Raw genomic sequence first — 14,300 nt, 5'->3', positions numbered from 1 at the left:
GTGGCGTTTGCAGGACACGTTGCCAGCTACACAGCAGGGGAACAGCTGGCGGTGCTGAACCCCACTAACACATTGGCTGGTGTTTTTCTCTGTGCAGCTAGCATGTCCGGGCAGAAACTGGCGTTGTTTGAGCCCAGGGTCAGCAGGAGGAGGAGAGGAGCAAAGTGTAGGCCGAAGCCTGCACTGGTGGCAGCTTTTGGTCAGTTGTGCCAGCGTGGCTTGTGCTGGACACGATGCCGACTACACAGCAGGGGAACAGCTGGCGGTGCTGAACCCCACTAACACATTGGCTGGTGTTTTTCTCTGTGCATCTAGCATGTCCGGGCAGAAACTGGCGTTGTTTGAGCCCAGGGTCAGCAGGAGGAGGAGAGGAGCAAAGTGTAGGCCGAAGCCTGCACTGGTGGCAGCTTTTGTTCTGTTGTGCCAGCGTGGCTTGTGCTGGACACGTTGCCGACTACACAGCAGGGGAACAGCTGGCGTTGCTGAACCCCACTAACACATTGACTGGTGTTTTTCTCTGTGCAGCTAGCAGTTCCGGGCAAAAACTAGCGGTGTTTGAGCCCAGGGTCAGCAGGAGGAGTAGAGGAGCAGAGTGTAGGCCGAAGCCTAGTTGAACCAATTTCAAAGGTTACCTTTAACCCCCCCCTCAGGTGTTGCAAGGTACAAGAGCCACACCTTGAACAGCATTAATGATGCACAAGTCAAAGGTTGCTCTATTTAATTTTGCTCCTTGCACACGCTGAATTAAACACGTACACTATTTAGCCCATTATACTGTAAAACAGTAGTGGAGGCGTGACTACTAGTCTTTTTAAGGAGACGCAGCACAGGTGTACAAATTTACACCTAGGTGCTGTGCGCAGATTCCTTACCGTTGTTATTTGCAGTACAGGAAACTGCGCTCTTGTGTTATCCCTTGGCAATACCCTGTTAGTGCAGGCCGTCTCATGACCTCATTTCATGTTGGCCGGTGCGGTTAACGATGGCCATAAATCCCAGACCCACAGTGGCTTTTCCTAAAGTCACACTGCGGTGCTGGGATTCGTGGCCTTGTGCAGTAAATATGTTCGCCGCTCACACATGTCCTTACACCTGCTTCAGACTGGGCGGCCTCAGCTGATCCCTTATCGCATGCCGCGGCCATGAGGCCGCACAGTCAGAAGAAGGCGGAAGGAGGGGAGTGAAGACAGGGGAACATATGCACTGCTCGTGCCCATCAATCACACCCTCGCAGTCAAAATATATGAGACAACGGGGGGCATTGTGTCGGGCAGGGGGGACGCACAGGCACAGCCAGCCAACCAATGATGTCAGGAGACGGGCAGCGCTAACAATGGGGGTGCTGCGTGTCATTAAAAAGGAAAGTCACACCTCAGGGACATTGTAATGGTCTGTAATGAGACACATTTTGTACTTGTTGAGTTCCACGTGTGCAAGGAGAAAAAGTCAGCCACCTTGTACAAATGCAGCAGTACTGCTGTACAAGGTGGCTGTTATACATAGAAACACCTGGGGGGCTGGGGGGCAGGCTCCCTTCAATTTCAGTTCATGTGCCTGCGTGGCGTTTGCAGGACACGTTGCCAGCTACACAGCAGGGGAACAGCTGGCGGTGCTGAACCCCACTAACACATTGGCTGGTGTTTTTCTCTGTGCAGCTAGCATGTCCGGGCAGAAACTGGCGTTGTTTGAGCCCAGGGTCAGCAGGAGGAGGAGAGGAGCAAAGTGTAGGCCGAAGCCTGCACTGGTGGCAGCTTTTGGTCAGTTGTGCCAGCGTGGCTTGTGCTGGACACGATGCCGACTACACAGCAGGGGAACAGCTGGCGGTGCTGAACCCCACTAACACATTGGCTGGTGTTTCTCTCTGTGCAGCTAGCATGTCCGGGCAGAAACTGGCGATGTTTGAGCCCGGGGTCAGCAGGAGGAGGAGAGGAGCAGAGTGTAGGCCGAAGCCTGCACTGGTGGCAGCTTTTGGTCGGTTGTGCCAGCGTGGCTTGTGCTGGACATGATGCCAACTACACAGCAGGGGAACAGCTGGCGGTGCTGAACCCCACGAACACATTGACTGGTGTTTTTCTCTGTGCAGCTAGCAGTTCCGGGCAGAAACTAGCGGTGTTTGAGCCCAGGGTCAGCAGGAGGAGTAGAGGAGCAGAGTGTAGGCCGAAGCCTAGTTGAACCAATTTCAAAGGTTACCTTTAACCCCCCCCCTCAGGTGTTGAAAGGTACAAGAGCCACACCTTGAACAGCATTAATGATGCACAAGTCAAAGGTTGCTCTATTTAATTTTGCTCCTTGCACACGCTGAATAAAACACGTACACTGTTTAGCCCATTATACTGTCAAACAGTAGTGGAGGCGTGACTACTAGTCTTTTTAAGGAGATGCAGCACAGGTGTCAAAATTTACACCTAGCTGCTGTGCGCAGATTCCTGAGCATCACCAAACCAGGGATTCAAGCTTCAGGAGGCTAATTTGCATATTCCAGGTGCCTTCTGGGAGAAGCGAAGTCTCCCTAAGCTAGAAGATCGTTGGGTACAGCCGGGACCAGCTGCTTCGAAAGCATCACCAAACCAGGGATTCAAGCTTCAGGAGGCTAATTTGCATATTCCAGGTGCCTTCTGGGAGAAGCGAAGTCTCCCTAAGCTAGAAGATCGTTGGGTACAGCCGGGACCAGCTGCTTCGAAAGCATCACCAAACCAGGGATTCAAGCTTCAGGAGGCTAATTTGCATATTCCAGGTGCCTTCTGGGAGAAGCGAAGTCTCCCTAAGCTAGAAGATCGTTGGGTACAGCCGGGACCAGCTGCTTCGAAAGCATCACCAAACCAGGGATTCAAGCTTCAGGAGGCTAATTTGCATATTCCAGGTGCCTTCTGGGAGAAGCGAAGTCTCCCTAAGCTAGAAGATCGTTGGGTACAGCTGGGACCAGCTGCTTCGAAAGCATCACCAAACCAGGGATTCAAGCTTCAGGAGGCTAATTTGCATATTCCAGGTGCCTTCTGGGAGAAGCAAAGTCTCCCTAAGCTAGAAGATCGTTGGGTACAGCCGGGACCAGCTGCTTCGAAAGCATCACCAAACCAGGGATTCAAGCTTCAGGAGGCTAATTTGCATATTCCAGGTGCCTTCTGGGAGAAGCGAAGTCTCCCTAAGCTAGAAGATCGTTGGGTACAGCCAGGACCAGCTGCTTGAATTTTTGGCTGTAGGACATTATTGCAAGAGAGCTTGGCTGAGTAGATTACACAAGAAGGAAAACACACAGCAAGTCAGCAGGATCTAGGAGCAACATGGCAGATGTAACAACCTACATGGTGAGCTGCAGCATGTGCTACATGTTCACAGATCGACCAGAAGAAGAATCCAATTTCACCTGTCAGAAGTGTAGACTAGTGGCCCTTTTAGAAGAAAAGGTGCGGGGTCTGGAAGAAAGAATAGCAACTTTGAAACTCATCAAAGAGAATGAAGACTTTCTAGACAGAACAGAAGCATCTCTACTGGTCACAGAAGGTGCAAAAAGTGTCAGAGAACCTCCAAAAGCAGATGAGTGGAAGCATGTGACCAAAAGAAGCAAGAAGACCATGGAGAAATCACCAACCACACAACTGAAGAACCGATATCAAATCTTTGTAGAGGATGAAGATGGCACACCTAAGAATGAAGCAATACCAGCAAGCAAAAAAGAAAAGGGCACACAGCAACAAGTGACAGCAAAAAGTACAGCCAAGAAGCAACGAAGAGTGGTGGTGGTGGGAGACTCACTACTGAGAGGCACCGAAGCAGCCATCTGCAGACCGGACATAACTGCAAGAGAAGTATGCTGCCTTCCAGGTGCGATGATCAAGGATGTGACCGATAGGATACCAAAGCTCTTCAGCTCCAAGGACGTCCACCCATTTCTTCTGATACATGTTGGCACCAATGACACGGCAAGGAAGGACCTACCGACAATCTGCAAGGACTTTGAAGAGTTGGGGAAGAAAGTAAAGGAACTGGATGCACAGGTAATTTTTTCTTCTATCCTTCCAGTAGACGGGCATGGCACCAGGAGATGGAACAGGATCCTTGATGCAAACAACTGGCTAAGACGATGGTGCAGACAACAAGGATTTGGATTCCTGGACCACGGTGTGAATTACTGGTATGATGGACTCCTCGCCAGAGACGGACTACACCTCAACAAACCTGGGAAACACACATTCGCCAGAAGACTCGCTACACTCATCAGGAGGGCGTTAAACTAGAAGAAGAGGGGACGGGAAGAAAAACATTAGACTCGAACAAAGACGACCCAGGAAAACATACTCAGAAGGGAGGTAAGAACATTTCTAAAACAATCCACAGTGAGGAGATTGGAACAAAACAAAATCCTCTAAACTGCATGCTCGCAAACGCCAGAAGCCTGACAAACAAGATGGAAGAACTAGAAGCAGAAATATCTACAGGTAACTTTGACATAGTGGGAATAACCGAGACATGGTTAGATGAAAGCTATGACTGGGCAGTTAACTTACAGGGTTACAGTCTGTTTAGAAAGGATCGTAAAAATCGGAGAGGAGGAGGGGTTTGTCTCTATGTAAAGTCTTGTCTAAAGTCCACTTTAAGGGAGGATATTAGCGAAGGGAATTAGGATGTCGAGTCCATATGGGTTGAAATTCATGGAGGGAAAAATGGTAACAAAATTCTCATTGGGGTCTGTTACAAACCCCCAAATATAACAGAAGCATGGAAAGTCTACTTCTAAAGCAGATAGATGAAGCTGCAACCCATAATGAGGTCCTGGTTATGGGGGACTTTAACTACCCGGATATTAACTGGGAAACAGAAACCTGTGAAACCCATAAAGGCAACAGGTTTCTGCTAATAACCAAGAAAAATTATCTTTCACAATTGGTGCAGAATCCAACCAGAGGAGCAGCACTTTTAGACCTAATACTATCTAATAGACCTGACAGAATAACAAATCTGCAGGTGGTTGGGCATTTAGGAAATAGCGACCACAATATTGTGCAGTTTCACCTGTCTTTCACTAGGGGGACTTGTCAGGGAGTCACAAAAACATTGAACTTTAGGAAGGCAAAGTTTGAACAGCTTAGAGATGCCCTTAATCTGGTAGACTGGGACAATATCCTCAGAAATGAGAATACAGATAATAAATGGGAAATGTTTAAGAACATCCTAAATAGGCAGTGTAAGCGGTTTATACCTTGTGGGAATAAAAGGACTAGAAATAGGAAAAACCCAATGTGGCTAAACAAAGAAGTAAGACAGGCAATTAACAGTAAAAAGAAAGCATTTGCACTACTAAAGCAGGATGGCACCATTGAAGCTCTAAAAAACTATAGGGAGAAAAATACTTTATCTAAAAAACTAATTAAAGCTGCCAAAAAGGAAACAGAGAAGCACATTGCTAAGGAGAGTAAAACTAATCCCAAACTGTTCTTCAACTATATCAATAGTAAAAGAATAAAAACTGAAAATGTAGGCCCCTTAAAAAATAGTGAGGAAAGAATGGTTGTAGATGACGAGGAAAAAGCTAACATATTAAACACCTTCTTCTCCACGGTATTCACGGTGGAAAATGAAATGCTAGGTGAAATCCCAAGAAACAATGAAAACCCTATATTAAGGGTCACCAATCTAACCCAAGAAGAGGTGCGAAACCGGCTAAATAAGATTAAAATAGATAAATCTCCGGGTCCGGATGGCATACACCCACGAGTACTAAGAGAACTAAGTAATGTAATAGATAAACCATTATTTCTTATTTTTAGTGACTCTATAGCGACAGGGTCTGTTCCGCAGGACTGGCGCATAGCAAATGTGGTGCCAATATTCAAAAAGGGCTCTAAAAGTGAACCTGGAAATTATAGGCCAGTAAGTCTAACCTCTATTGTTGGTAAAATATTTGAAGGGTTTCTTAGGGATGTTATTCTGGATTATCTCAATGAGAATAACTGTTTAACTCCATATCAGCATGGGTTTATGAGAAATCGCTCCTGTCAAACCAATCTAATCAGTTTTTATGAAGAGGTAAGCTATAGACTGGACCACGGTGAGTCATTGGACGTGGTATATCTCGATTTTTCCAAAGCGTTTGATACCGTGCCGCACAAGAGGTTGGTACACAAAATGAGAATGCTTGGTCTGGGGGAAAATGTGTGTAAATGGGTTAGTAACTGGCTTAGTGATAGAAAGCAGAGGGTGGTTATAAATGGTATAGTCTCTAACTGGGTCGCTGTGACCAGTGGGGTACCGCAGGGGTCAGTATTGGGACCTGTTCTCTTCAACATATTCATTAATGATCTGGTAGAAGGTTTACACAGTAAAATATCGATATTTGCAGATGATACAAAACTATGTAAAGCAGTTAATACAAGAGAAGATAGTATTCTGCTACAGATGGATCTGGATAAGTTGGAAACTTGGGCTGAAAGGTGGCAGATGAGGTTTAACAATGATAAATGTAAGGTTATACACATGGGAAGAAGGAATCAATGTCACCATTACACACTGAACGGGAAACCACTGGGTAAATCTGACAGGGAGAAGGACTTGGGGATCCTAGTTAATGATAAACTTACCTGGAGCAGCCAGTGCCAGGCAGCAGCTGCCAAGGCAAACAGGATCATGGGGTGCATTAAAAGAGGTCTGGATACACATGATGAGAGCATTATACTGCCTCTGTACAAATCCCTAGTTAGACCGCACATGGAGTACTGTGTCCAGTTTTGGGCACCGGTGCTCAGGAAGGATATAATGGAACTAGAGAGAGTACAAAGGAGGGCAACAAAATTAATAAAGGGGATGGGAGAACTACAATACCCAGATAGATTAGCGAAATTAGGATTATTTAGTCTAGAAAAAAGACGACTGAGGGGCGATCTAATAACCATGTATAAGTATATAAGGGGACAATACAAATATCTCGCTGAGGATCTGTTTATACCAAGGAAGGTGACGGGCACAAGGGGGCATTCTTTGCGTCTGGAGGAGAGAAGGTTTTTCCACCAACATAGAAGAGGATTCTTTACTGTTAGGGCAGTGAGAATCTGGAATTGCTTGCCTGAGGAGGTGGTGATGGCGAACTCAGTCGAGGGGTTCAAGAGAGGCCTGGATGTCTTCCTGGAGCAGAACAATATTGTATCATACAATTATTAGGTTCTGTAGAAGGACATAGATCTGGGTATTTATTATGATGGAATATAGGCTGAACTGGATGGACAAATGTCTTTTTTCGGCCTTACTAACTATGTTACTATGTTACTATGTTATTTGCTGTACAGGAGTCTGCGCTATTGGGATCCCTTGGCCATGCGCTGTGAGCGCTTCCTGTCTTCTGACCTCATTTAATGTCGGCCGTTACGGTTAGTGATGGACATGAATCCCAGACCCACAGTGTGTTTTCAAAAAATCACACTGCGTGGCTGGGATTCGTGGCCTTGTTCAGTAAATATGTTTGACGCTCACACATGTCCTTACACCTGCTTCAGACTGGGCGGCCTCATCTGATCCCTTATCGCCTGCCGCGGCCATGAGGACACCCAGTCTGAAGAAGGCGGAAGGAGATGAGTGAACACAGGCAAACATATGCACTGCACATGCCCATCAATCACACCCTCGCTGTTCAAAAAAATAAGACACCGAGGGGCGTTGTTTCGAGCAGGGCAGACGCACAGGCGCAGCCAGCTAACCAATGATGTCAAAAGACGGGCAGCGCTAACAAGGGTGGTGCTGCGTATCATTAGAAAGGAAAGTCACACCTCAGGGACAGTGGAATGGTCTCAATGAGACACATTTTGTACGTGTTGAGTTCCACGTGGGCAAGGAGAAAAAGTCAGCCACCTTGTACAAATGCAGCAGTACTGCTGTACAAGGTGGCTGTTATACATAGAAACACCTGGGGGGGTGGGGACAGGTTCCCTTTAATTTCAGTTCATGTGCCTGCGTGGCGTTTGCAGGTCACGTTGCCGGCTACACAGCAGGGGAACAGCTGGCGTTGCTGAACCCCACTAACACATTGGCTGGTGTTTTTCTCTGTGCAGCTAGCACTTCCGGGCAAAAACTAGCGGTGTTTGAGCCCAGGGTCAGCAGGAGGAGGAGAGGAGCAGAGTGTAGGCCGAAGCCTGCACTGGTGGCAGCTTTTGTTCTGTTGTGCCAGCGTGGCTTGTGCTGGACACGTTGCCGACTACACAGCAGGGGAACAGCTGGCGGTGCTGAACCCCACTGACACATCACCTAGTGTTTTTTCTGTGTAGACAACACTTCCAGGTGGCAACTGACAGTGTTGAAACCCAGGGAATCAAAGAGGAGCAGAGTGTAGGCCGAAGCCTGCAGTGGAGCAAGTTGAAAGGGAACCTTTAACCCCCCCCCCCCCAGGCATTTGTTGCTGAAAGAGCCATCTTGTACAGCAGTAATACTGCACATGGAAAATGGTGGCTCCGAAAATCATGCTCCTTGCAAACGCTGAAGTACACACTCATATAATGTGTCCCCTCACACTGTCAAACCATCCCGGAAGTGGGACTTTCCTTTGTAATGTGACACAGCACAGCCGTCATTCCAACCCCCTTGGTGCCGGGCACCACTTCCTCAACGTTGTTTGGTTCTGTCACGGAGCCCGCGCTGTAATGTTATCCCTTGGCCATGCACAGTTAGCGGTGCCCGTCTTCTGACATCATGTAGGTGTCAGGCTGGCAGTGCCTGTGCGTCCAAGCTGCCCGAGATCCAACCTTGCAGTGTCATCTAATGTAGTCCCACTGCGGGCCAGGGATCCATGGGCATGCGCAGTGCATATCATCGCCTCTCACTCACCTCCTTCCTGCTTCTTCAGACTGTGCGGCGTCACGGCCGTGGCATGCTATTAGGGATCAGCTGACGCCGCCTAGTCTGAAGAAGCGTGAAGAAGGGGAGTGAGAGGCTAGTATATGCACTGCGCATGGCCATGGATACCAGGCCCACTGTGGGATCACATTAGACGACACTGCGAGGTGTGATTTCGGGCAGCGTGGACGCACAGGCGCAGCCAGGACGACAACAAATGATGTCAGAGGACGGGCAGCGCAAACTGTGCATGGCCAAGGGATAACATAACAGCGCAGGGTCCATGACGGAATCAAACAACGCTAAGGAGGCAGCGCACGGTGCCAAGGGGGTAGCAATGACGGCTGTGCTGCGTCACATTACAAAGGAAAGTCCCACCTCCGGGACGGTTGGACGGTGTGAGGGGACACATTACATGAGTGTGTAGTTCAGCGTTTGCAAGGAGCATAATTTCAAGAGCGACCTTTCCCTTGTGCAGTATTAGTGCTGCACATGGTGGCTCTTTCAGTAACAAACGCCTAGGGGGGGGGGACAGGTCCCCTTACATTTTAGTTGTGCCAGCGTGGCGGTCGCATGACACGTTGCCGGATACATAGCTGGGGATCAGCTGACGTTACTGAACCCCAATAACAGAGGAGCGACTGTTGACTGTGCACACAGCACTTCCAGGCACCAACTGGCGGTGTTAGAGCCCAGGGACAGCAGGAGGAGCAGATTGGAGGTATTGCCGCACACACAGCTGGGGATCAGCTGACGTTACTGAACCCCAATAACAGAGGAGCGACTGTTGACTGTGCATACAGTACTTCCAGGCACCAACTGGCGGTGTTAGAGCCCAGGGACAGCAGGAGGAGCAGATTGGAGGTATTGCCGCATACACAGCTGGGGATCAGCTGACGTTACTGAACCCCAATAACAGAGGAGCGACTGTTGACTGTGCACACAGCACTTCCAGGCACCAACTGGCGGTGTTAGAGCCCAGGGACAGCAGGAGGAGCAGAGGAACAGAGTGTAGGCCGAAGCCTGATTGGAGCAAGTCGAAAGGAAACCTTTAACCCCCCCCCAAGACGTTTGTAGCTGAAAGAGCCATCTTGTGCAGCACTAAGGATGCAAAAGGAAAAGGTTGCTCTTTTAATTATGCTCCTTGCAAACACCGAAGTAAACACTAAAAATGTGTCCCTTTATACCGTTAAACCGTTCCGGAGGTGCGAATTTCCTTCGTAATGGGACACAGCACAGCTGTCATTCCTATCCCCTTGATGCCGTGCGCTGCCTCCTCAGCGTTGTTTTAAGCTGTCACGGAGCCTGCGCTGTTCTGTTAGCCCTTGGCCATGCCCAATTAGCGCTGCCTGTCTTCTGACATAATTTGGTGTCAGGCTGTCAGTGCCTGTGCGTCCACGCTGCTCCAGATCCCACCTCGCAGTCTCGTCTAACGTAATCCCACTGCGGGGCTTGGAACCATGGGCATGCACAGTGCATAACCTCGACTCTCACTCCCCTCCTTCCCTCTTCTTCAGACTGTGCGGTGTCACGGCCGTGGCATGCTAGGGATCAGCTGATGGCGCACAGTCTAAAGAAGGCGGAGGGAAATGAGCGAGAGCCCGAGGGGAAGATATGCACTGCGCATGCCCATGGATCCCAGGCCCGCAGTGTGACTCAATCAGAAGACACTGCGAGGCGGGATCTCGGGCAGCGCGGCCACACAGGCGCAGCCAGCCTGACACCAAATTATGTCAGAAGACAGGCAGCGCAAATAGGGCATGCCCAAGGGATAACAGAACAGCGCAGGCTCCGTGACAGCTTAAAACAACGCTGAGGAGGCAGCGCATGGCACCAAGGGGGTAGGAATGACGGCTGTGCTGCGTCACATTACGAAGGAAAGTCCCAGCTCCGGGACGGTATAACGGTATCAGTGAACACATTTTATAAGTGTTAAGTTCTGCGTGTGCAAAGAGCTAAAAAAAAAGAGCTACCTTTTCCTTGTGCAGCATTACTGCTGCACAAGATGGCTCTTTCAGTAACAAACGACGGGGGGGGGGGGACAGGTTCCCTTACATTTAGGTTGTTGTGCCAGCGTGGCGGTCGCAGGACACATTGCCGGCTACACAGCTGGGGATCAGCTGACGTTACTGAAACCCAATAACACTGGGTCGTATGTTTTTACTGTGCAGCCTGCACTTCTGAGCCGCAACTGGCGGTGTTGGAGCCCAGGAATAGCAGTTCAGGTGATAGAAAGATGAACACAGCAGGAGACCTGGATGACACCCAATTACTTAATCAGGCAGAGGAGTGGCAAATTCCTGCGAGATCCAGGCCTGGTTCATTTTCAGGAAAGTAAGCCGGTCAACGTTATCGGAGGATAGTCGCATGCGACGGTCTGTTAGTACACCACCTGCGGCACTAAAGACACGTTCCGATAAGACACTAGCCGCAGGGCAAGCCAGCACCTCCAATGCATACTGGCTTAGCTCTGGCCATGTATCCAGCTTAGAGACCCAAAACTTGAACGGGGAAGAGCCGTCTGGGAGTACAGTAAGAGGGCAAGCCATGTAGTCTGTCACCATCTGATGGAACCGTTGCCTCCTGCTGACTGGAGCCGCCGGTGATGGTGTAGACATTTGGGGCGGGCACACAAAAGTGTGCCAGAGTTGTGCCATACTGGGCTTGCCTTGGGCAGAGGCACTGCTTCTGCTCCCTCTTTGGGCAGAGCCTCCCCCACTGCCTCGACGCACTGAGCTGCTTTGTAAAGCACTAGCAGCACTCCTCTCAGTTGGACAGGAGAAGATGATGGAATTCACCAGTGTGTCGTGGTACTCCCGCAATTTACGCTCCCGGGTCAACGCAGGGATGAGGTTTTGGACGTTGTCCCGGTAGCGAGGATCGAGGAGGGTGAACACCCAATAATCAGGCATGTTGAGAATGTGGTCGATGCGGCGGTCGTTTCTCAGGCACTGCAGCATGAAATCCACCATGTGCTGCAGAGTGCCAACTGGCCCAGAAACGCTGTCCCCTGCTTGAGACATGATCTCTGCCCGCTCGTCATCACCCCACCCTCGCTGTACACACTGACCACTGGACAATTGTGTCGCTCCCTCCTCTGGACGGAGCTCTTCCTCCTCCATTGACTCCTCCTCATCCTCCTCACAAATTGGCCCCTGCGTACCTCTTTGTGAGGAACCACGTGGCGCTGACTCTCCAGAAGCTGATGGAAAAGGTGACTCCTCATCCTCCACCTCTTCCACCACATCATCCCTTAACCCTTGCAAAGTTTGCTGAAGCAGGCAGATAAGGGGGACAGTCATGCTGACTAGTGCATCATCTGCACTTGCCATCCGCGTGGAATAATCAAAAGGACGCAAAACCTGGCAGACGTCCTTCATAGTGGCCCACTCTGTGGTTGTGAAGTCTGATCGGCGCTGACTGCGACTTCTTTGCGCCTGATGCAGCTGGTACTCCATAACTGCTTGCTGCTGCTCACACAACCGCTCCAACATATGTAACGTGGAATTCCACCGGGTAGGTAGGTCACATATGATGCGGTGTTCCGGAAGGCGGAATCGGCGCTGCAGAGCAGCAATGCGGGATCTGGCCAAGCTGGAACGCCGCAAGTGAGCACACTCTATGCGGACCTTGTGCAGCAGGGCATCAAGATCCGGATAGTCCCTCAGAAAACTCTGCACAACCAAATTGAGCACATGTGCCAGACATGGGATGTGAGTGAGGTTGCCAAGGGCCAAAGCTGCCACCAGATTTCGGCCATTGTCACACACTACCATGCCTGGCTGGAGATTCGCTGGCAGTAACCACACATCGCTCTCCTGCTTGATGGCATTCCAGAGCTCCTGCGCTGTGTGGCTTCGATGCCCCAATGAAACTAGTTTCAAGACGGCCTGCTGACGTTTGGCCATGGCTGTGCTCATGTCGGTCATAGGTAAACGTTCACGGGTCCATGTGGAGGTGGACTGTGACGGATCCTGCAGAGAGGAATCAGAGGAACTGGTGTAAGAGGAGGAGTCGATGCGTACAGACTGGATTCCTGCAATCCTTGGAGTGGGCAGGACACGTCCTGCGCCACTCGCACGATCTGTACCTGGCTCAACAACATTAACCCAATGGGCAGTGAGGGAAACATATCGCCCCTGTCCATGCTGACTGGTCCACGCATCGGTGGTGAGGTGGACCTTGCTACTGACGGTGTTCAGTAGCGCATGTTTTATGTTTGCCTCAACATGCCTGTGCAGGGCAGGGACAGCCTGCCTGCTGAAGTAAAAGCGGCTGGGCACCTTGTACTGTGGGACTGCCAATGCCATCAAGTCATGGAAGCTGTCAGTCTCCACCAGCCTGAACGAGAGCATTTCCAGGGACAACAGTTTGGCAATGCCTGCATTCAGAGCCTGTGCTCGGGGGTGGTTGGCCGAGAATGCCCGCCTTTTCTCCCATGCCTGGACTACCGATGGCTGTAGAGTAGACTGGGAGTGTGAGGATGACTGGGAAGGTGGTGCTGTGGGTGGAATTACACTAGGTCTCTGGACAACAGTGGAGGAAGAGGCAACACGAGATGAAGAGGTGGTAGCTGCCGCTGTTGGTTGGCCTACGTCTTCACTGTGTTTCTGTAACTCCACCGCGTGCCTGTTCCGCACATGTTTCCACATATTTGTGGTATTGAGGTTGCTGACACTTTTACCTCTTTTTACTTTCTGATGACACAGCTTGCATTTGACAAAACAAATGTCATCTGCAACTGTGTCAAAAAAGGACCAGGCACTGCAAGTCTTGGGAGCGCCCTTTTTGGCTTTGGAAAGAGACAGGCTCCTAACGGGTGCCAAAGTGGAGGCTACAGGCTCCGCAGTCTTCCCCCTCCCTCTCCCTCTTTGGCCCGTAAGGGGAAGCTCTTCCTCAGAGCTGCTCCCACCACCTTCCTGTTCCTCACGCCACGATGGGTCAAGGACCTCATCATCTCCACTACCCTCTGCCACCAACTGCTCCTCCTGGGTAGTCTCGGCAGCACAGTACGCATCAGAAAGCGGCACCTGAGTTTCATCATCAGATGCGTACTGCGCTGTGGTCACCGGAGGCACTGGCCCACCTGCCTCTTCAGAGTCAGAGAGATAAAGCTTTTGGGCATCACTGCACACTGCCTCTTCTTCCATTTCTCCAATGCTGCTTGGCTGGCCCCCTGTTTCCAAGCCAAGAGATTCAGAGAACAGAAGTAGAGACGGCTCCTGTCCTGGGCTCTCTGACTGCCTGGCCAATTTGGCAGGTGGTGAAGAAACAGATGGCTGCTCTCCAGTGCTCTGTGCCTGAGAGGATGTGGCACTAACTGAAGTCGATGCCGAGGGGTTAGCTGCCATCCACCCGACAACGGCTTCAATTTGGTCTTCACGTAGCAGCGGTGCACGGCGCTCTCCGACAAAGCTGCGCATGAAGGACTGTTCCCTGCTGAAACTGAGTGACGACGAGTCACCGGCGCCTGCAGCAGGCACAGAATC

The sequence above is a fragment of the Ranitomeya imitator genome, chromosome 3, assembly GCF_032444005.1.
Source record: "Ranitomeya imitator isolate aRanImi1 chromosome 3, aRanImi1.pri, whole genome shotgun sequence".
In the NCBI taxonomy this organism is placed as follows: Eukaryota; Metazoa; Chordata; class Amphibia; order Anura; family Dendrobatidae; genus Ranitomeya; species Ranitomeya imitator.
The sequence above is the reverse complement of the archived record's forward strand: the minus strand, read 5'-3'. Positions refer to the sequence as shown.